Below are 20,942 nucleotides of genomic sequence, written 5' to 3' on the forward strand. Positions count from 1 at the left end.
AACAGCTTGGCTTTATTCCTTTGGTAGAGGGGAAGGGTTGTGACTTGAACTTATCTGTCTGTATCCTGATGTTAAGAGTAGCTCAGATGTAAATTTCAAATTAAATAAGAGAGTCTAGGAGAATGCGTTATGAGCTTAGTGCTCATGGAACAAAATAAAAATGATTTCAGCTAGGGGAGTTAATTTTACTCTAGGGATGAGTTTATATTTTTCCTCTTTAAGCAAGCTTGGAATTCAGTCCTGAGGGTCAAATATTGACATTTACAAGATGACTTCTTATACTCTCCAGCAATGAGAATGAATAACTGGGACTGCATGCAAGAGTATGAACAGATCTCACAGACCTGACGTGAAGCAAAAGAAGCCGGAACAAAAAGAGTGCACTGTGAATACACCATTTACAAGTTCAAAAGCAGGCGACACTAGTCGATGGAGTTACAAGTCAGGAAAGTGGTGGCCCCTGGTGCAGGGATGGCGGGGCTAGTCATGCTCAATTTCTTCTGGTACCGAGTTCATGATCGTGTTAAGTTTTCAAAATCTCATTGACCCGTATGCTTGAGATAAAGATACTTTCCTTACATGTATCAATAGCAATATTTTTTAAAAAATCAATTTCTTGTGTCCTTTTGCTCCCTTTAATTGGCCTTTTTAGTGATTTAGTGTTCTTTGCAGAACTGTTCTTCCTCTTCTATCCCATTCCCATTGTACGAGTGAATTTTTAATAAGGTTATAATTGATTAATATTAAACTGCATGAATCCTTGACTACTCAGAGTGAATTCATTTATTATAGTCTTTTCTCCCTGATATCTTACAGAGGGGGCAGCCTCATAGAGAGAACAGGTGCATACAGCTTGAAATAAATGTTAGGCATTAGGAAAATAGGGCCCATTAACCTCACACAGTGCAAGGTGCGGTAATTGTAGGTAAAAGTCAACTTTTACCCTCTTCACAAATTTGCTGAGGGCCTGGTCATCTAACTAAGCTTTCAATCTCTGTCCAGAGTAGTCTGTTCATTTATTCTCTTTAGAGGCAGGACATTGATTGAGAAGCCCCTGCAGATTTTTCTGGACTTTCTTTATTTCAGAGAATTCAGTGCTGATATACATGATTGGCAAAACTATCCCACTTTTTGAGTGTGGGTAGGATAAGGAGTAAGAATTCCTGCCTCCTGGGGCTGAGCAAGACCAGCTCTGCTTGCTCTCAGGAACAGGAGCTGAGCAGGGATCACACTAGGGTGAAGGCAGACGGGATGCTGTGTTGAGAGCCACAGCCAAAGGGGCCCCAGCAAACTTCCAGCTGCCGGCTGATGATTGGCTCACAGCGGAACCAGCAACATCTAGCTGATTGGCTCCTCTGCGGTGATGCTCATTGGGCTGTTTCCCTGCCCTTTCAGACCACAGAGCTGCTCATTGGGGGACTTCTTTGGCTCTGCCCACGCGATCCAGCCAATCTGCCTCAAGAGCAGGAGGATTGTGGGAGGTGGAGAGGCTGGGGTGGGTGAGAGAGGCTTGTGGAAGCCGGTGGTGGCAGTTGGGCTCTGAGGGTTTTTTCCTGAGGAGCTGTTTTGTTTGGTGTGTGTGATTCTAAAAATAAAGTTAGTTTCTTTTGACAAGTGGCTCCTGAATTGTGCCCAGCCAGACTGCGGCAATGCTGTTGGCACGGCTGGTTCCTCACTCAGAATGTCTTCAATCCAGTAGTATCTCTTCAGTTCCTCTCCAGCCCCCCTTCCTCTGAGTCCACCCAAGCTGCCCATGGTTATACTTATCTTTGGTAAAATTTATTTGCAACTATCTTATTTCAGTCCTATTCCTGTTGTGATCTCCTAGTAACCACCCCATGGACGGATCTATCTCTTGCCACTAAATTTTGTTCCTAGGCATCATTTTGAATTACTGCTCTTTGTAAGGGTTAGGGTTCTCCCTTTGGCTCTTGCCCAAAGTTGTCATCATCTCCTTTCTCTAAGAAGCCTTTACCCTTGATCACCTTGGAATGTATCTTCACCAGGATGGTCCTGCCCTTTCCCCATATGTCTTAATTTGTTTCATGTTGCTATAACAGAATACCTGAGGCTGGGTAATTTATACAGAACAGAACTTAATTTATTCCAGTTCTGGAGGCTGGGAAATGCAAGAGTATGGTTCCAGACTCTGATGAGGAGCTTTGTGCTGCATCATCCCATGGCAGAAGGAGGAAGGGCAAATGAGCAAGAAAGAGCAAGAAGAGGCTGCTTTATAAAAAGGCCACTTTGGCAATAACTAACCCATTCCCATAGTAGTAATCCATTTGCCAGGGCAGGGCCCTCATAACCTAATCACCTTGTACCAAGTCCTACTTCCCAACAATATGGGAATTAAGTTTCTAAGACATGAGCTTTGGGAAACACATTCAAACCATATTACCCTATAACAATGAATTTTAGCTGGGACTACACGGAGAGAAAGAAAAAGAAGATAATTTTATTTCTCACGAAAAAGCCCTAATCTGTCTTTAGAATGCTTCAGGTCAAATGTTGCTTCCTTCTAGAAACATTCTGTATAACCTCCCTTTTTAAAGTGACATATTTATTTTTCATCACATACTCTTATTTTCTTCATCTCTAGTAAAGCTATCTTGTTTGCTTTTTTTTGCTCTTTAATTATATACTATCATTATTTAATTATCTACCTTGACTGTCATTTCTATAAAGAGAAACTTGCCTGTATTATTCACTATGATATCCTAATATGAATAGAAAATACCATCATGGTAGGACCCATTTTTTGGGGGAATGAAATAATAAATCATTAAATACACTCTAGAACTTGAAGAAAGTTGGAGAGACTCTCACATGGAGCATAATATACATAAAATTAAAATAACCTTGACCTGTGACCTAAGTTCCTAGCTTGGTGATTTTGTCTTGCACAACCCCACTGGCCAAACACCGGAGAACACTGAGTGGGTTAGTTATACCAAGATGCTGATGTAGACTTTCTCGGGATAATTTGAGATCTTTGGCCTGTGATGGAGTTATTGCTTCCAGAGTCCAGCTTCCGATTCCTGACTCTGGAGAGGAGCAGGGCTTCTAACTACAGAGCTGGGAAGGCCCACAAGGTTAATTCTGAGTTAAATTTTAGAATTTGACCCCCAGGGAGACCTAGGAAAGGCTTAGCTCTTATATTAATATGTAACCAAAATTTAAAGTCATATTTCAGCAACAAGAAATAGTAAATAATGTATTGCTTCATGAAGATTTGCTTAGTTTATTTACTTACATTATTTATAGGTTATGTTGGGAATAGACTTGGCCTGCTCTGCTTTGTTCACAGTAACATTCCATAAATATAACAGCAAGCAATAAAATAGCATTGATTCAGAAGTGAGCTCATAGCTTCGTATAACATCAAACATAAAAGCTGTGTTACAATGATAAATACTAAATCTTTAAAATATCTTTAAAATATCATTGGCTTTTTACTGCCATTACTTATGCAGTATGTATTTCAGATTTTCATATTCAGTATTACACTTTTTATGTGTGAGTTATGTCCTAAAGCTTTTGGTGCAGCCTGTGTGAGACAGGCATTTTGAACTTTTGGATGGGTGGCAGAAGAATGTGATTCTGGTTCAAGACCATTCTAAATCGCCCACGAAAATCTCAAGAAGAGAGCAAGTAGCAATAAAATACATTAGCTTTTAGTTTACTGTTTTGTTTTTCTTTCTGTGAGGCAAAAAAAGTGAGGTTTAACAGAAAAGTCTTTGAATCTTCCTATGATAGGACATGTCCTCGTTTTCTTTTGTGGTATATCCTAGAGTTTTCTTAAAGTTCTGCTGTCTCTTCATGGCCTCGTATTAGTCTGATGGAATCCAAGATGGTGCTTTATGGTTGACAGGTGTCTTAGTCCATTTTCTGTTGTTATAACAAAATACCTGTGACTTGGACTTTATGAGACTTTGTTTTGCTCATGGTTCTGGATAATCAAGGTATGGTGTTGGCCTCTGTTCAGCTCTGATGAGTGTCTCATAGCAATGATGTCAGACCTGGAGGAGTGCATACGAGAATGGACAGCAGCACATGTAGAAAAGGTACAGTGCCAGGCTCTATTATAACAACCATTTTTCACAGGAACTAAATGCAGTTCCCCAAGACCTGCGTTAATCCCTTCTGATGGTGGTACCCCCATGACCTAATTACTTTCCATCAGCTTTCAACTCTTAAACACTGTCACACTGGGAACCAACATGCTAGCACATGAACACTGCAGGGACAAACCATACCCAACTAAGGCGAAATGTATGGAGGAATGTTAGGATTCCTGGGACTATGGAGTTGGGTTCATCTTGGCTCAAGTTCTGGCTCTGCTATTAACAAGAGTGTGTTCTTGAGCAAATGATTTAACCATTTAAGCCTCAATTTTCCTGTCTGTAAAATAGAGATACTATCTTTTTTTTTTTTTTAAAAAAATGTATTCTTAAGTTTTGGTGAACACAATATCTTTATTTTACATTTATGTGGTGCTGAGGATTGAACCCAGTGCCTCATGCATGCTAGGTGAGCACTCTACCACTGAGCCACAACCCCAGCCCCTAGAGATATTATCTTATACCTAATAATGTATGAGTATCCAATAAGATAATGTTCATAGAGCACAGGACTTAACTCACACTAAGGTTCCATAGATGTTGCCATCAGCTTGTCAAAGGGCTGGTGAAGAGGAGATAAAGTTACTGTGGTTGTGTAACTAAGATAGCATTTGCAAATTACCTGACATTTATGATGGAAATGATTTATATGAAATGGTCATAATTATACATTGAAACTTTACCCAGCTCTATTTGGCATAAGGCATGTCTGTCTTGGACCCCTTTCAAGGAAATGTTTTTATACTGGCATAACAAGAATGCCTGTCATAGTGGATTTACGCACGCATGTTACTGTGGCAAGACCTAAGGGCAGTGTGGATATGTTTTACAAGCACAACCTGTGATATAGGTGAGTCCGAGTATTGAATAATTATGGATTTTTCCCCCCATTATGAAGGCACAGCTGTGTTTTCAAAATAGTGATAGACTGAAACAGAAGTGGAGACGGAAGGACACAGACTCAGGGAGGGATGGAAAGTGAGAAGAGCCCTAAAATGGAACCAGTCAAAGTAAGCCTCCCTCTATGAGCCACCACTTTCTAACCCTGAACTTCTGGCAACGTCTGTTTCGACATGAAAATTAGAAAGCAATGCTCAGACAGTTGGATCCCCATGCAGTGTGACCTAAATTACAGCCTCAGTGCTCTGAGACACAGGGGATTTGTTACAGAATTATTTTCTGTCTTCTTTGGCATCCACAAGACTTATTTAATCCTCTCTCCAAGTTTCAAGAATACATAAGAATTATGGTATCTTGTTGGAAGTATCTTTTTTAACAAAAAAAGTTAAAACTTTTAATTTGAAAATTTCCAGTTCTTCTGAAAACTTGAAGGAGTGATCAAATGAGTTGCCACATAGCTTCGCCTAGATCAATCCGTCGTTAATATTTTGTCACGTTTGCTGTCCATGGACATTATACATCATATATGTCTCACATGATATGAAACATGTTTTATTGACTTATGTTTTTTGTTGAACTCTTTGAGAGTAAATTGCAGCGATTGTGACAGTCTTAGCAAATATTTTCTAAGAACATTAATTGTGTCAACATTTAAACGTCTCAAATCTAGAAAATCTCACCTTGATACAAGGATATATTATCTGATATATAGTCCATATTCAAATTTTGCCAATATTCTTACACTTTCTAGCAACTTCTTTTTCCACTCTAGGCACCCAGATTGCATTTAGCCTTCATCTGCTTTTTAGTCTCCATTAATCTTTATCCATTCCTGGGTCTGTCTTTGTGTTTCATAACATTGACATTTTATGAAGAGCACAAGCCCCCTTTTTCTAAAATGCCCTCCACTTTGGGTTTGTCTGATTGTTTCCTTATGATTTACTTCAAGTTGTATATTTTTTTCAGAAATACCACTAAAGTGGGCTGGGGTTGGGGCTCAATAGTAGAGCACTCACCTAGCACAGGTGAGGCACTGGGCACCACATAAAAAAAAAATAAATGAAATAAAGGTATTATGTTGTCTGCCTAAAAATACGTCCAACTAAAAAACATTAAAAAAAAAAAAGACAGAAATACCACTAAAGCTACAGTCTCCTCAGTGCCACATTACATGGGATACACAATGTCAGTTTGAAATTTACCATGGACATTAGAACAATCATTTCACTTCTTATTTGTTAAAACAAAGACTATGGAGTTTTTCTTGGTTGGGAAACTCTCCTTGAAATCTTACTGAAATAACAGTCATCGGCCTGCCTCTGTTTCTTGGAAAAACAGTTGAAGACTCCCCCATTTTAGTCCTTGTCATGAGATAGAATGATGTTGATGGGTTGGAATGTTTTAAGTGTCTTAGACACTTCTCTAAAATTCTTTTGTTATCAGGAGAGTTCAATTGGGTTCCAAGTCTGTGGGTGCTAATTTATCAGCCTTCTTCTACAGATTCTTCCCAACTGAGAATACAAGAAGCAAAGTGCTAATCAGCTTTCTAAGCAGTACCACCTGAGGATGGGGCAGCCTTCTCTGCCTTCCCCTCCAAACAGGGCTGGACTTACCCTCCCAGTGCTGACCCAGCCATTCTCCGCTCATACTGGAGAGGTCCAGGCCCGGCCAGGCCTAACAGAAGTTCTGATTTGTCAGCTTATCTGTTAAGAGAGGAATTGCAGCTACCTATCATGCACATGCAGATCCAAGAGGGGCGTGCAGATGAGAAGGGGTGGGCCAAAGCTGGTGCCTGCTCCTTCGAGTGGCCCTGTCTCCTGGGTAATGAGGCCCATGACTGTCCTGCTCCTTCTGGTCTCTTCCTGTCCCATGGGAATGGGCTAATGACAGAGGAGAGAGAGAGAGTGCAGGTGTTCTGTGCCCTAGGTGGCAGGAGCTGGCTCCTCCTCTGTGGTCTAGGTGAGAACCCAGGGATGGAGGCACAAGTGTTCTTCCTTTAACATCACTCACGTGCATTTTTTTGTTTGTGTTGTACAAGTGGGGAAGAAAAATGGAATGTCTACTTGCAAAGTGAGGTCACATCTTTCTAACAAATGCTGCAAATTACTGAGGTTGTTAATGTTCCTTTTGGACTTTAGAAATCCTGTTGAAGAGGGAAATGTTTGTCAGGTTTATGAACATAATTACTAATACAGTCTCTCCTGCATTATTTTTCTTTTTCTAAACATTTTTCCCCCAATACTAACAGTTGAACTCAGGAATGTGCTACCACTGAGCTATATCCTCCGCCTTTTTTATTTTTATCTTGCTTAGGCTGGCCTTGAACTTATATGATCCTCCTGCCTCAGCTTCCAGAGTTGCTGGGGTTACAAATGTGTACCACTGCACCTGGGTTTTTAAATTAAACTTATTTATTTAACTGGTATATAAAAATATAAAAATTATACATATTTATGGAGTACTGTGATTTTTTTTTTTTAGTTGTCGATAGACCTTTATTTTATTTTTTTATATGTGGTGCTGAGAATCGAACCCAGTGCCTCACACATGCCAGGCAAGTGTGCTACCACTGAGCCCCAGCTCATGTATCAAATCAGTGGGATGTTTTGATACATGTACCAATGTACCAATCAGTGGGATGTTTTGATACATGCATTTTTGTATAATTTTCAAATAAGTTTAGACATTATTTCCTCAAGTATTTATAATTTCTTTACAATACAGACATTCCTTCTAGCTTTTTAGAAATGTGCAGTACATTATTGCTATCTATAGTCATCCTCCTGTGCAATAGCACCCCAGAACTTCTTACTTCTAACTATAACTTAGTACCCATTGACTAACCTCTCACACTCCCACCCTATTCTCCCCAGCCTCTGGAAACCACCATTCTACTTTCAAAAAAGTGAGATCAACCCTTCTATTTTCCACGTATAAGTGAGATCATGTGTTACTTAACTTTTGTGCCTGGCCTATTTCACCTAATATAATGATCTTTACTTCCATCCATATTGTCACAAATAATAGGATTCCATTTTTAATGGCTAAATACTATTCTCTTGTACATTTATTCCATATGTTCTTTATCCATTTGCCAATTTGTAGAAACTTAGATTGACTTCATTTCTTGGCTATTGAGAACAATGCTGCAATAAACACGCAAGTACAGATGTCTCTTCAACATCCTGATTTCAGTTTCTGTGGGTATATACCCAGGAATGAGGTGGATGGATCTCACAGTACTTCTACTTTTAATTTTTTTTTTTTTGTATCAGGGATTAAACCCAGGCATGCTTAACCACTCACAGCCACATCCCCATCATTTTATTTTTTTGAGACAGGGTCTTGCTAAGTTGGCTGGGGCCTTGCTAAATTTCTGAGGCTGGCTTTGAACTTGAGATGCTCCTGCCTCAGCCTCCCAAGTTGGTGGAATTCCATGAGTGCACCACCATGTCCAGCCTATTTTTAATTTTTTGAGGAATCTCCATACTATTTCCCATAATGATTTTACTAATTTACATTATCACCGACAGCATGCAAGTGTTCCCTTTTCTCACATCCTGATTAGCACTTGGCAACTTTTGTCTTTTTGGTAACAGCCACTGTTTTGGGGGTGAGGTGAAATCTCACTGTGGTTTTGATTTGCATTTTCCTGGTGATTGGTGAAGTTCAGCAATTTTTCATGAACTTGTTGGCTGTTTGGGTCTTAACTTTTGAGAAATATCTATTTCAGTCGAGTGCCTATGTTTTATTTGGGTTACTTGAATTTTTGCTAATCAGTTTTCTGAAGTCCTTAAATATTTACTTCTTAAAATAGATTTTAAATTTACAAAATTTACAAAAATCTTCTTCGACCTTTTTCTTCAGTTGCCCATTTCTTTTTCCTGAGACACCATTGTTATCTGTTTCTTGCCCTAAATTTGTTGTTGTTGTTGTTTTAATCTATTCCCAAGTGTTTGTGGCATAAGCCTTGATCTTTCAGACAAGCTGTAACCACCCAAAGCCTCTTCCTTCCATCCCTCCTGACCACTGTCCATCTTGGTCCCAATCTTCTGATTTTGCAGCTATGTCTTGAGAGGGGTCAGTGTTATACAAGGGGAAGAAATTAGATGTGTGTGTGTGTGTGTGTGTGTGTCTATTTATCTTCCTGAATGTCAAAGTCAACCATAAATGATTAAGAATTTCTCACTTAATATGTCAGTCACATTTGCTATTCACTTTCATGCCACAGATGACACAAAGAAGTACAAAGAGTGGCCCTAAGAGCTTATAAAGCCTGGAAATCTAGTTGAGGAGGCAACAGTTTCATGAAACCTTTTGAAAACAACTTTTATAAACAATCTGACCTGGATTGTGTGTACTAAGATATCCACAGAAAGAAAAAAAAATGAATGTGGACTAATATTTGGAAAGAATTTTGTAGAGGGAGTTTTAGTCCATTTTCTATTGCTATAACTACATAACACAGACGGAGTAATTTATAAAGAAGAAAAACGTATTTAGCTCATGCTTCTGGAAGTCCAAGATCAAGGGACCACATTTTGTGAGGAACTTCTCTTTGGTAGAGACTCTGCAGAGAGTCCCCAGACAGCACAGGGCATCGCAAGGCAAGACAGAACAAGGTTTCTAGTTTGGGTGGCTCTTCCTCTTCTTATAAAGTCATTAATTGCATCACGGTGACCCCATCTTTATGGCCTTATTTAATCATAGTTGCCTATCCAAAGGCCACACATCCAAATACCACTAACATAGGACTTTGGGGGTTAAATTTCCAGTAAATGAATTCTGGGACATGCCCACACCATAGCAGAGAGGTGGGATTTGAACTGGTTTTGAAGGGCAAGAGGTGCTCGGTGGTGCTGGGAGTGAGGGTATTATAGGCATGGCCCGGGAATGACATCAGTCTCTCTGCTCTGTCCCCAGTGCCAGGCTCATTCCTGACTTAGGTCCCTACCTCTGGCGCTTCCCTCTTCCTGGATTTAGCCTCATATCAGCTTGGCTAATCCCTCACCTCCATGTTTCTGCTAGCAGGAGACCTATTCTGACCACCCTGTTAAAACAAAACCCACCTCTACTCTGTAAATGTCCCACTTTTCCACCCTATCATTTTCCCATGGGTCTTATCAGTTTCTAAGACATTGTACCGTTTAATTTTTTATGTGATATTTGCCATTTATTTTCCATCTCCCTCTATCAGAAGATAAGTTCTCTAGGAATAGTGACTTTTATCCATCTTCTTCCCAGTTATAACCCCCAAACACAGACATTGAGAAAACTTCCTATTCACTCTCTGAAGTTTTGCTGGAATAAACAGATAATGAACAGGTTAAACAGGAAGAAAGTTATACAAATATATTAGCTTGTATAGGGAAAAAAAAAATCACAGCATGGGAGTCATTCACCAAGTATGAGCGTCCCTGAAAGGCCAGATGGTTGAGGTTTAAATAACTTCCAGAGTGACAGAGAGGAATAGACTGTTGGGTGGGGAGGAGAGTGGGATATCGTGGAGGATGAAGGTGACAAGCTAAGAGAGGAGTGAGTGAAGGAATGCATGCAAACTCAGGCTGTCTATGACGTAAGTAAGGTTGTTCCGGTGATCTCTGAGCTGCCCTCAGAATAGATGAAAAGCCTATCCAAGGGGTGCCCTGGGCTTGGAGACCTTTAATTCCTTTTTCTTTAGTAGTTAATCATTCCTGCTAGTGAGACTTTATAACAATTGCACCCCTCCTGGGATGGAGCTTCAAAGGAAGCCCCTCTCTGTGCTTTGGGAGAGAAAAGGGATTAAAAGACAGGGTAGTGGTGGAGGAAGGTCAGAGAGAAACCTTGAGGCTCTTCCTTGAGTTCAAAGTTGCCATATTTGGGGGCTCTGGGTACTGTGTTCTAAGCCCCGACATGAAGTAATCAGTACATATTTGTTGAAAATATGAACGAATAAAGGCATCTCTTTCTCCTAAGCAGAAATTTAGAAGAGGGAGGGTCTATGGGGGTGGGGGTGGGGGGGAAATCAATCAGGTCACCCTTGTGAGCTCCAGACCTCTCTTTGCATTTCTAAGGGAACAGTTGAAAGGACTGTGATTCAGAGCGGGGCCTCCTTCTTATTTTCTGCAGGCCCGAAGACATACAATTTGGAAGTAGGAAATGAAGGGAAGAAACTAAACATTGTTCAGCATATTAATGTGACATACAGAGTGTACTGAGAGAGCAGAACCTTGAAACAAATGAGCAGTTAGAAAGCGATTTCTCTCCATCTTCCCAGGTTTAGATGGTGCCCACGTCCTGTATCCCCTCCCTCCGATGCCTGGGTTCGGCCCCTTCTATATGCTGATCATGCCCACGTATATACCTGGCACCTCCACTTGGATGTCTGAACTGTCCTCCCCTCTCCCAATTCCCCTCCTTCCCATCCAGGTCTTCACCGTCTCCAAATGGTGCCACCACACAGGTAGCTGCTCAAGTCCCAAATCCTCTGGTACAAAGAATGGTCCTGAATCCTGGATTCCTTCTATTTTTCTCACTCCTCACATCTCATTCACTGATAAGTCCTAGCCTGACCCTGGTCACTGTCCATCTCCACCACTCTCACCTGCTCCAGCTACCATGATCCCCACTCTAGCCTGCTGCCACAGGTTCCCATGGATACTCCTTTTTCCTGCCTCTTCCCAAGAATCTTCTCACAGCTCAGCCTGTGGGAGTGCTCTCGAAGATGTCAAGGTGATCACGTGCCACCCTCCTCCTTAAACCCCTTTGGTGTCTCCCCTTGCCTTAGAATGAAATCTAAACTCCTGCCTAGGCCAGGACTTGCCTTCTTCTCCACCTGATCATGGGTCACACTCCACCCTCCTCACTACTTGGGCCCATTTTCCTCCTTTGACCATGCAGAATTCTTCCTGCTTCCGTCTCTTGCACCAGAGCATTGCTGAATTCAACTCAATCAGGTTAACTCTTCAAAGAGCCTTTGCCCATCAAATGCAGTCCATCTCCTTTTATGATACCTAGATTTTAGAAGCAGCCTTAGAAATCATTTGGGTTATGACTAGTTCCCTGCCATCACCAAGGTGCCAATAGAAAGCATCCCACTTAAAGGGGACAGTTGAGGAGGGCTAATAATGTGACCATTTACAGAGGCCAAGCAGGCATGGTGGGGCTCCTTCTATAGCATCAGGGAGCAGGTGTCACCCTTAGGCCTGAACAGGGAGGGGTCAGGGAGCAGCTACTGGAACCTGGAGAGAACAGCTGCAGTTTATAAGAAAGGCCATCTGTCAGCACCCAGCAGGGAAGGGGGTTAAGGGAACAAGTGCTCGGTCTCTCTTGCTCTCCTGTTTCCAACCATTCTCCTAGAGCTTCTCACTGGCCTAGCCCAACCAGAACCCCATCACTGCGGCCCATAAAGTTCATCTCCCAAGACAGAGTAAGTCTGCTTGGGAAGAGTGCAGAGAGGACCTGACAGAGAAGGTATCCAGCACACGCCTGCATGAACACAGCCTCAGGAGAGGAGCAACTGTCCCCAAAGTCAAGGAGAGTTCCTGGTCACAGAGATGCCAAATAAATGTTGGTAGAATGAATGAACAAATGAGAGTTCTTTGTCTTTGGAAACAAGGTGTCTGTTTTGCCCAATGGGTGTTAGCTATAAGACAGGAGGACAAATTGATGTGCCTTTAGTTCACACCCGTGGGGGTGGGGAGGTCACTAATGGGTTTGCTTTGGAAAGTCTGTGCCTCCCTGTCCTGGGCTGTGCCCTGCCTGACATCTCCCCTGTTAACCCTCTGCGCTGAATTCAGCCCTGATCCAGGGGTTACTCTAGAATTTACCTGCTTAGACTTGGAGAAATATACCTTGGTTTGGGGTGTAGGAAGGGAGTGTTTTAGGATTGAGTCCAATCTCCAAGAGGACAAGCAGGAGGCTCCCAAAAGGTGAATTGAGGTTCACAAGGTAGAAGCACAAGGGAGGTACTTATCAGGAATGTGCAAACTTGAAGGCAGAGGGTTTCCAGGGAAGAGTTAACATCTTTGTTACCCTCCGAATGTGATACCTGAAACCCCTGAGCTACGGTCATGAGATACTTTTTCCTTGAAGTCAGAAGAAAGGGTATTAATAATTAAGACCATTTTTTCCTAAGGAAGGCATGCCAAGGGTCACTGTGTGTATACACTCATTAAGGACAGTAAGTAGTATATGTAGGTTGTTATGAGGGCTCCTTCTCTTGATACACCCCAATATATTTAATGACAGACTTGTTCTTTTGTTTTAAGTCTAATGGAATTTCACCTGGACAATGCCTAATGGGACTTTGTATTAGGTAGAGGCCTCATGGGATTAGACCTTGGGCAAAGAAAGATTTACTGTGGTCATCTCATGCTTAGCCCAGTAAAGCTTAGACATAGGAAGGAGGAGGAAGAAGGAAGAGGAGAGTGAAGAGGGAAAGGGAGAGGGAACCAACAATTCAGGAAAGGAAGAGATACTTTCATTATCTTCTTTGAGCCATTTCACATATATCACTTTATTTATTTCCCCGTGTCAATCTGACAATGTTGGGCAGTATTATCCTCTCCTTTCTGAAGCTAGGTAACTGGAGGGGCAAGAAATAAAGCAAACTGTCCAAATCCCACAGCTGGGGAGTAGTGGAACCACATCTGCCTTTCATCTTTGTTCTCAAATCCATTTTTTTCCCCATTGCTAGAAAGAATTAGAGTGAAAGGTTGCCAGGAACTTGACTGTGACATGAAGGAGTTATCCTTCTTTTCTGCCACAGTAGACGGTCCTGAACCAGCTTCCAGATGAGCGTAAAGAACCGAAGGGTCCCCTGAGCCCAGAATTGAGAGAGGAAGGAAGAGGCTTCCAACCATGAGCAAGGAAGGGAGATGGTGCTGTTTAAAAATATATATTTTTATTAGCGGTTGATGGACCTTTATTTATTTATTTACACAGGGTGCTGAGAATTAAATGCAGTGCCTCCACGTGCAAGGCAAGGGCTCTACCACGGAGCCACACACAACCCCAAGCCCAGACACAGTGCAGTTTTACTTTATGCTCTTTCTAGTGTAAAGAACACAAAATCTGTTTTTGGTTTTAGAAAAAGATTCCTTAAGAAAAGGCTCTTCTTTTAAAGAAGAGATAGTGGATTAGGATGAAAAATATCTTCCTAACCCAATTGTGTCAACAATGATTAGGAAGCAGTGTAGATAAGACACTGGTGAGTAATCAAGGGTGAATATTGCATAAGTCAGTGTAATGATCATCAGCTCTTGAATTTCAAGGAGATAGGACAGAACGTTCTTAGTGATCATGAAAATATTGGCTTATAGGCTTCTCCCCATTGCATGATTTTTTTTTTCAATCAGAAAACACCCTCTGTGTAAGAGAAGTTTGGGCAGGGGAAAGAGAAGAATACGCCAACCCAAGACCTTTCTTTATTACTGGGTAAAAATGAGAAAGAAAGCATGAGAGGACCAATTGTTGGGACAAAGCTTGGGTTTGTTCAGGAAGAAACATCCACGACTAGGCACACCTGGGTTGTGTCATTTGAGCATGTATTTCAGACTGACCATTTCCACAAATCATGAGGCAAGGGAAGTCAACTCTTGTATCCTAACACTCTCTTTTTATACTCCATCATGTTGTCTTTGGAGTCTAGAGAAAACCCCACTGCCTTGGTACCACACTAAGCTAGCATTTAATCTTTGAGGTGTGGTAGACCTCACCAGTGCTCACTGATGTTTCCAGTTCTCCTCCCTTCCTTGGATTTATGAAGACTATGTTTTCCTGCCTCTCCTCCTGTTGGATGGACAGTGTGATTAGTTTTAGCCAAGAGGCTGAGAATAAAAATGCATGTCACTTCTGGGGAAGGCATTAAAAAGCTGTTATATTTTTCTACCACAGTGAACCAGCAAAGATCATGTTGAGATGAACAGGCCCAAGACTGAAGGCTGGAATGGTGAGCCATCACATGGTAAAGAGATGTCCCCAAGAGCCACCTGGACCTGCAGTAGATTTAATGTGAACAAAAAGTAAATGTTTCTTGTGTTAACATCATGATTTTTTTTAAAGAGAGAGAGAGAAGAGAGAGAATTCTTAACTTTTATTTTTTTAGTTTTCAGCGGACACAACACCTTTGTTTGTATGTGGTGCTGAGGATCGAACCCAGGCCGCACGCATGCCAGGCGAGCGTGCTACCGCTTGAGCCACATCCCCAGCCCAACATCATGAAGTTTTTGATGATATTTATGATCAGAGCCTGACCTAGCCTATCCCGATGAGTACATTAATAGGCAGATGTACAAAAATGTACACACATACAGAAGTCAAAGGAACATACAGAATAGGCTGTTAGTTCTGGTTATAATTATATTTTCTATTGTAAACAAATCACATTGAGAAATAGGAGTTCAGAAGTGACTCCTCTCCTCTGCCTTTACCCACCAGCTGCTCAACCAGGGCACCTGGCACCTTGTGCCATGTGATTGTTACTGATCACACCCAATCCACTTCCCTCTGTTCTGACTATCCTTACCAGCCCCTGGTGAACCTTCTTAATCATTCCATTTTGCTTTCAGGATAGGTGAAGGTATTTGGGAATCTGTGCATGGATCATCCATAGAACAACCAGAACTTTCCCTCATCAAGATGGCTTCCTCTCAGTGGGGATTCTGAGTATGAGGCCAAAAGAATCCAGGACTATGGTTGTCTGTTCTTAGATCTGTATAGTGTCTCAGGAAGATGATTTTGTATGTCTAGTAGAGGTAGCAAGAGGAAGGAAACAGAATCTCTTTCCCACCACACAAGAGAGTAGAAAATGAGGCTCCTCTCTGGTAGGCCTCTTTGGATGCCCAGGAAATGTTGATAATGATGGTGTCTGACTTGTCATTTATGCCTTCTTTTTTAGTTTCTTCTCTAACCTGAATGTGGTGTCAAGGGAACTATTAATGGCTGCTATTCAAAAACATGTGACTTGGTATTTATATATTACCTGCCCACTTCATAAAGTGTTAATGAATGTTTGCAAAGCTCTTTGAAATCCTCTAGTGAAAGGTGCAACGTTAAGTGAAAAATATTATTATTATTATTAGAAGGTAATAGACAGCTTTGAATGATCGGTCATAAGAATAATTGACATAAGCATTAAAAGAAGCACCAGAAATCATCCAGACAGATTCAGCTCCTCCAGCCCCATCAGCCTCCACATTACATATATTACACACTGTTTCCCTGACACCCATTCTAATAACCATATAATTCACACATTAAATCACCACTTCCAGGGAAAGGTTGAGCCTGCTCAAAGCTCTATTGATAGTGACACTGAGAGGATATTAAATGTTGAAAGGTCTAAAATGGAGGAGAAGATGCTCCTAGATGGAGAGACCAGATCCAGATGCTGAATGGTCACCGCATTTAAAAGGATGTGAGAGAGGAATGACTCACTCTGGAAAGAGAGAAAAATCCTTAAAATGGATATGAGATTGGAAAGCCATGCAGACAATCAAAATATAAAGCAAGATGGACCAAATACATAGCAATATTCTTTATTTACTTTCTCTGTTTTGGAAAAATAGTGGCAGCACAAACTGATTATGATTTTCTAACTCCTTTAACTTGTAGTTGTTTAGTTGTTCTCAGCCTGTTGCATAAAACTCAGTCTTGGTTGGGGCTGGTGGATTAGGTCCACCACCTCTGTATAGGCAGTAGCAGCCTCAAGTAGAGTGTTGAGCAGACTTGTGGGGCACAATTGGCCTCAGTCGGACTGAGTGCTGTGATCCATTAGCCATGCCTGCCCTGGGAGAGGGATCTGGAGGGGCGGCATATACGTGGGCCAGCTTGACTGGGTCTGAGGATGGGTGAAAAAGGATAGGCTGGGATTAATTCAAGGATGCTTTGATTCTGAATTACAACCAAAGTTGTTAAAAAGGGAAGTAGAGGATTTACTCATGATGAGGACATAGGGAGAAAGAAATGGCTTCTCTATATCTCTCTTGTTTTTCTCATGAGGACTTATCACTTAGCCTGGCAGTCTTCATGGAGAAAGATGACCCAAGGTCACTTAGAAAACAAAGAACTTTGGACCTATTGTCTTAGGCTGCAGCCACATTAGCACCCACAAACAGCCTACTCTGAAGGCTGTAATTCTGTCAGTCAGCATGCTGTATCTCTGAGGCCTCATATCTGGGTTCTAGGTCCCTGCTTCAGGGTCTGGGAATTTTCCACTTTATGTCCACTACCCTCAATGCCTCACCACAATGTACCATTCAGTCTACGTTGCAGGGTGGGTCTCAGGATGGCATGCAGGGGACCTATGAGCCTTGTTTGGATGAAAAGCTGCTTCTAGAATTCTTGTTGATTATCATAAAGGAATTCATATCTCAAACAATTTTGTTTCTAGATGTATCAATCCCTAAATCAAAGAAGGACAGTAAAATACCACATCCCGGATGCCCCTTTCTGTTCCCTAAAACCTAGGCAAGTTAGGGGAACAATGAGAGCAAGCCTAAGCTGAAGAGTCCAGATACTTATTATCTTGAAGGACATTCTTTCTGATCCACACTGGGAACTAGGGAAAGTTAGTGTTATCTGTAGAAAGCTACTTTTTTACATGTATGCCAGGACAGTTGCTCCTTGGGATGCTGGTCATACAAGCAAACTAAGCAAACCAATGCTGAGATATAAAACCCCTTTCTGAGTAGATATAGATGCAGAACTGAGAATGATGTGTCACTCATCCATCTCACCGCTACTGGACAAAACACTGTGAGATAAAGGAGGTGTTTTTCGGCAAAGTGTCATGAGGGACAGAGGTGCTGTCTGTCAGTGTATCATCACTGGACTGTCCTTGGAGCAGTCTCTGAACTCTTGTAAGTGATGCCCAATAAACTTTGTCTCTCATCTGGCTCTGGGCACTTTTTTTTTTTTGGCTTGTCTGCAACCTGTCCCCCTGTGCTGGCAAAATGGGCTGTGGGCCAAACTCTAGCAATTGAGTACTTTCTGATTTTCATTTGGGTTACAAAAGTGAGATTGCCTCAACATTGGTTTTATCAGAAAAAAAAAATAAGTAGGGCAGATGGCTTTTTGGGGTCGTTTGCTCAATGAATCTTTATAATAATAGTAATAGCTAACATTTTGGGGGTTACTTACTATGTAGGAAAATCATCCTGAATATTTGCTTTCATTGTCTCATTTAATCCTTTTAGTTTCTGGCTAAGATTGTTTTCCAATTGGCTGGTGAGGCTTAGGGAGGCCCCTTTCTCAAGACCCCGCAAGTAGGAAGTTAGGGCTGGTTGTGAGGCCAGGCCAGCTGAACCCCAGAGCTCATTCTCTTGTTCACTGTTCTGCATTCCTCACTGTTATGTGGACTTGAATGATTGTTGCAGAAGCTGAGACGGATCTCTTTGGTCCCTCCTGGTTGACTGTTAAACGGTCTCCATAAGGAACTAAACTAAAATATTTTGGTTGTCCGTGTGATTCCTTTTAAAACTTCAGTCTTTGATGTGACCTTCAGATGAGGCAATTACAGGCAACTATCTATCTGAGTAGTCTACATCTATAGAGTCAACCAAGAACAGATGGAAAATATTCAGGAAAAAAAAAATTCTAGAAAGTTCCAGGAAGCAAAACTTGACTTTGCTATATGTCAAGTAGTATGCTGAATCCACATGAACGAGTTGATAGGTAGACCTCATGTTAGTATTATAAATAATTTGAGATTTTTTAAAAAGTATATAAGAAGATGTGCATAACTTATATGCCCATATCATACCACTGTATATAAAGGACTTGAATTTCCTTGGATTTGGGTATACATGAAGGTTCTGGAAACCAATTCCCTGAAGATACTGAGGGACAGTGTACTGCAAATGTGAAATTTACAGATCATCTGAAAGAAACTTTGTTTTAAAATAGAGGATAACATTTTCCCTGTGTTTTTCATTATTTGGTTATTAGAAAAATGATCATAACCAGACAAAAGAAGAAATTGGTAACATCTAACATCAATAAACTCTTACCTGATGCCAGCTATCTCTTTTATTTAGATTAAAATATAGAAGCAATATAGATGTTGATTCTCTTTCTCCTTTAGGTGATGTACTGTCATTTAACTAGCCTAGTTCAATATCCACTCTTATTAACATCTTGGGTTTTTGTCAGTCAACTTTGTTCCTGTGGCAGGATGACTCTCGCATTACCCTATGCTGTTGGAGTTTATTGCTAGGGAAGCACCGAGAACTTTTATGATTTTACTATGGCATTCTTTTTGTGGCAAAACTATTAAGACTATACTGATATGTACTGTTCTAGGGCATGTTACTAAAAACCAAACTGTCACTAGAGGAGCCTGAATCTGAGAAAGGAGTTGCTAATTTCTCAAGATTCTAATGAGGAACATGGAATTACTCTCAGTGATTTAAAATTTGAATTATGGATGCCTTTTGGCTATGCGATGTTAAATGGCTGATAGCTGGTGGTGTAAGAAGTCATTGGCTTATTCAAAATGGACTTTTGCTAGGATCTCTCCTGCTCCCTTGGGTCAATTCTATTAGGAAATCATTAGTACATGTACATAAATAATTGCAAATGGCTAGCAGGCAATGTGGAAATCTTAATCTGTTTTTGAAAAAAAGAACCTTAAAATGTATGTCTGGATAAATTTTTCTCTCCTTTCTCCCTTCTCCCATTCTTCATCCCTGTCACAGTGGTCTACATTAGATAGACAGCAAGAAAGGAAGAAGTTGAAGTTCATAATGCAGAGAATATGTCTCTTGTTACCGAATATAACTATTGTTGCTGAAATCTGTGAAGAATCAAATATTTGGAGCAGGAAGTGATCTTAGAATTCTGGAAAGAGTTGAGGTGAGCAGGCATTTGGAGAGTGAGGGTCCATGAACCACTGACTCTGGACCCATTTGGGCAATGACATAAAACCTTAGCCAAGAGCTGTGACAGTCTCCTCTAAGATAGAAACTGGGTCTTAAACCTTTCTGTATCCACAAAAATTTTATAAAATAGTAATAGATGCTTCATGGGTACCTGTTGGATGATGGAACTGTTGACTGCTAATATCATCTGACAATGGGCTGTTCTGTCCCTACACAGCTATGGTGTCCATGGATTAACTTGTTTGTCCTCTTTCAGTTCTTTCTAAGCCAGCCTTCTGAGATGCTGTAGTCTGGATTTTGAATGTCTGCCAAAGCCTCATGTGTTAAAGGCTTGATCCCCAGGGTGGCACTTTTAAGAGGTGGTGGAACTTGCAAGAAGTGGGTCCCTGGCTTTTCTTCTTTTTCATTGTTCCTTGGTTCATGATGTAAGCAGTTTTGCTATACCACATGCTCCTGTCATGATGTGCTGTCTTGCCACAGGTCCAAATTGACAGAGCCAACTGATCACAGACTGGAACCTCCAGAACTGGGAGCCAAAATAAACCTTTTTTTTATAAGTTGGTTATCTCAGGCATTTTGTTTTAGTGACAGAAAGCTGACTAACAGATACTTTTTCAACCTCCTTTTTCTCTTTGGTGGTGTTGTCTATAAGTACTTTTTGGCTATATTCTGTAACTAACGAAGCATGTCTTTTCATTTTAAAAATTCAATTTCTCATGTGATTCAGATCTTTTGCCCTCTGTTCTCTCTCCAGTGTTGGCTAGGGTTCCAACGTTTGTGTGCCCCAAGATTCATATGTTGAGACTTAATCTCCCATACAATGCTATTAAGAAGTAAAGCCTTTCACAATAAGGTCGGGGTGGGGGAACTAGAGAAGAATAGTGTTACCTTAGATTAGATAGAGGGAAGTGAAGGGAGGTGAGGGAAAGGGAGAGGATGTGGGGATAGGAAAAACAGTAGAATGAAACAGACATTATTACTTTATGTATCTATGCATGGCCAATATGATTCTATAACATGTACACTCAGAAAAATGAGAAATTATATTCCCTCTTTG

Source organism: Ictidomys tridecemlineatus, chromosome 9 (assembly GCF_052094955.1).
Source record: "Ictidomys tridecemlineatus isolate mIctTri1 chromosome 9, mIctTri1.hap1, whole genome shotgun sequence".
Classification (NCBI taxonomy): Eukaryota; Metazoa; Chordata; class Mammalia; order Rodentia; family Sciuridae; genus Ictidomys; species Ictidomys tridecemlineatus.